The following is a 4,099-nucleotide window of genomic DNA, read 5'->3' as shown; positions in this document are numbered from 1 at the left end:
AGCAATGAGAGTGTATTTTGTCCAGTTGAAAGAGATTGACTTTGATTAAGAGTGGCACCAAGTTTGAAGCAATCAAATAATACTCTTTCACACTTAAAATATTTGGAATGATCACAGTCACTTTTTCAAATAGTGTCTCTCAACTTTTATCACAATCCTAAACTGTGTAATAATGAGTCTTTGTAATCCTAAAGAGGTTAAAGTAGCTTAAAATGGGAATTAGATTATGTGATACTTAATATTTCAAACATGTTTTTCTGATTTTAAAAACAAGATATAATCATTGTAGAACACTTTAAAAAGTACAGGAAAGTGTGAAAAAGAAAACAAAATTCACTCATTATCCCATCCTCTTTTGTGGTACCTGTTTTTAATGAAATGCACATATAAGTGTAATTACTTTAAAAACAGTAAACATTGACATTCATGAAGTAAAACTGTGGGATAAATTGATTATCATTTGGCTTTTAGGAGTTCAAATGTCATCCATCCCAGACAGATAGGAAGGGAGCAGAGTGGTCCAGTGCTCTGCAGGAGAGTTGCTGATCAGCAGGGTGATCTTGAGGGCCTGACAGCTGAGAGGACACATTGTCATTGTTGAGGTCATCATGGTGGCAGAGCAGGCTGGTTCTGGACCAAATCTCATCCTGCCTCTGTCCTCCCATCTCACCTTTAAGTTAGTCAGTTGACATCTATTTATTAAGCAGAACTGAGTTAGGCATAAATACAGAGAGAGGATAGAGAAGCCATCCAAATTGGGCAGGTTCCCTGCATTTATGGAGATTAAAAACTAGTGGGAATGATAAGCATTAAATAATTATGCCAAGAAACAGAGCCGTGGCATTGGTGCGCTTCTGTGAGTTCCATTCTGAATGCTCTCCTTTTTATGTAATTAAAATACTGAGAGGTATATTTTGCCTACATAATCTATTACATACAGGATATTCCTATGCACATAATGCATTTATTTATACATATACAACGGGGAGTAGGCAAACCACCAATATTGTACTTTCTGGGAGATTTAAATGATTGGTAATGGTAATTTTCACTCTACTCTTTTCACTTCATATGCTGATTTTAGATCCTCACCCCTGGGTGAGCTGGAACTGTAGTAAGGGTTGGGAGGGAGGAACACAAGGTGCTAAGAGCCAAGATAACCAAAGAGAACTATTTAGATGGGGAAAGCCGCAGACGCTCACTGCTTCCACACTTTCCCAGAGACCCTGTTTGGGTAAATACTAAGATCAAAAACAATTAAAAAAAAAAAAAAAAAGCTCCCAGGGAGCAGTTCAACTTTGCAGAAAAAGAAGGTAGGAATGGAAAATTGAGGGGCTATCTCAGGCAGTCGTTCTAGTTCAGAAATGTTCAACCCCGTTCTTCCTACAGAGCTGCTCTTTGTTTCATGTTTGATTTCTTCTACATGAATAATTCCCATTCTTGTGTTCAGATGCAACAATCCGGCATTCATTGTCATGATAAAAATAGAAAATGACAGGCATTGATTTTTCACAGCAATTAGCCCTACATCTGTTTTCTGATTTCTTGAGCATATACAGGCAAAACAGGCAGGACAGTAATGTGGAAGAGAGTGCCTCATGCATTTAATGGGAGACAGTTGTTTTGGCAAGTAAGGTGTGATGAAGGACGCTGTATTGGAGAGGGATTTTTTTAATCCATTTCAGATTTAACCTTCTGTCGTGTGTAAGAAACACCTGCTGAAGCTCAGATTTCATATAGCTAAAATAACAATGACTTTATCAGGTTTTCCTTAATCTCTTCTGATACTTGCCATTCGAGGGACTGTTTCTCAACCCCATCTGTTTTGATTGTACCAAAAGGACCTGATAAGCTCAATTAGGATAATGTATACAGCAGCATTTTGTAAAAATGTTTCAGGACGATAAGGTATTGTTATTCTTCATTCATTTCATAAATATTTATTGAGGGACTATTCTGTGCCAGGTACTATGCTAGATACTGGGAAAATATCAATGGTATGTACTAGATACAAGGCAGGCAAAAGTGCAAGTCCAGGCTCTCATGGAGCTTTCATTTACTTCAACAAGTGCTCCCTGGTTCCCCCTTCCACCCCTCCCGCTGTGATGGGTACACATCTCCATCACAGCACTTATCTCACTATAGCATGATAGGTCCTGGTTTACCCGTCTGTCTCTTCTGTTATCTTTTGAGCTCCTCAAAAACAGAGGGCATGTCCCCTTAGCTCCTTGGTATCTATGATGCCTGCCTTGCACATAGTATGTATTTAATTCACGTTTATAGTAATGGATCAATTAATGCATGGTGGTTAATGTTGGCCCTGCAACCATAGACTCTCAGTCCAGACCATAAAATAGGCAGTGACATGTAAGATTGTATAGTCTAGCCCCTTTTTACACATGAGGAACTTGAGCCCCACTGTTATGCTATACGACTTCAGGCAAAGAAAATTATCATTCTGTCTCAGTATTCCCAACTGTAAAGTGGAGATAAAAGAATTTTAGAGCTGAAAGAAATTTCACAAAGGTCTCCTTGTCCAAATACTTCATTTGAGACATGAATAAAGTGACACCCAGAAACGTTTAGCAGCTCTTCTAAAAGGAAATTAGTAGAGGATCTTCTGGCACCCATAATAATTCTCTTTTCACAATTCCTTGCTGTTTCTCTCTGTAAGCCTTAGTAGTATCACAAGATTGCTACGGAGTTACAGAGGAAGAATAGATATGGATGCTGTGACTGGAGTATAATTAAGTGCTACCACTTTGGAAAAAAACATTGGCATTATGTACTAAGGATGCACATCCCCTGGGAATTCCCTGGCGGTCCAGTGGTGGTTAGGACTCCACGCTTCCACTGAGGGGGGCCAGGGTTCGATCCCTGGTCAGGGAACTAATATCCTGCAAGCTACGTGGTGCAGCCAAAAAAAAAAAAAAAAAAGATGCATATCCCCTATGACCCAGAGGTTCAACTCCTAGTAATACACTCTAGAATTCTTGCACATGTACATAAAGAGACATGCACAGGAATATTCAGAGAAGCTTTGCCAATAATAGTAAAGAAACAAAACGAGAAACAACCTCAATATCCATTGACAGGATGGATCAATAAATTGAGGCATTCACACAGATTGGAGTATAATATAGCAAAGAAAACAAATCTCATAAAGATAATGTTGAGTGAAAAAAGCAAGAGGACTAGTTAATATCATCCACGGAAAGTTCGTTTATAAGCAAAGCTAAGTAATATGTGGTAAAGCAATAAATAGCAATGAGATTGACAAATACAAAATACTGAAAAGCCTAGTGTAACATCAATATTCAGCCCAAACCTAATATCACCATTTTAGAATGAACTTGTGAGATATAAGAACAAACCTGAAACTTCATTATTAAAATCAATTCTTGCTACACTTCCATTAGTTAACATTTTAGAATTACATTTTTTTTTACATTCAGAACAGGAACAAGTTTGTTTTTAACCCTGTCAACTGCTAGATTGCTTCTGTGGACCCTGAACTGCACATTTGTGAAACTAAATAGATACTCACTGTTCACTGAGGTCTGTGCAAAGACAAGGTATTTTTAGGGTGCCTCAATTTTATTTAGTATTTTCTTCTTTACTCTTTATATTCTCTTTTACCTAGAGAATCGAAGATGCTTTGTCGTAGATGATTTGGGAGTTTTTTCTTGGGAAATTTTGAGGTGATAAAGTTGATATTCCATTCTTTTTTTTTTTTTTTAAGCTTTTTATTTAAACTGGTTTTTTTTTCTTAATTTCTGTTTATTTGTTTGTTTATTTTTGTATTTTGGCCGCATTGCATGGCATGCGGGATGGTTCTCCAACCAGGGATCAAACCCGGGCCTCCGCACTGAAAGCATGGAGTCCTAACCACTAGGCCACCAGGGAACTCCCTGATATTCCATTCTTAATTAAAACTCACAAAATGTAAAAGATTCTCAAAAAGAACTTTTTCTTGAAAGGCTTATGGTCTAAGTCTGCAGTCCCCAACCTTTTTGGCACCAGGGAATGGTTTCATCGAAGACAATTTTTCCACGGGGAGGGGGGGCGGGGCGGGGGGGCCAGGGAATGGTTCAGATGG

This window comes from Eschrichtius robustus, chromosome X (genome assembly GCF_028021215.1).
Source record: "Eschrichtius robustus isolate mEscRob2 chromosome X, mEscRob2.pri, whole genome shotgun sequence".
NCBI lineage: Eukaryota > Metazoa > Chordata > Mammalia > Artiodactyla > Eschrichtiidae > Eschrichtius > Eschrichtius robustus.
The sequence above is the reverse complement of the archived record's forward strand: the minus strand, read 5'-3'. Positions refer to the sequence as shown.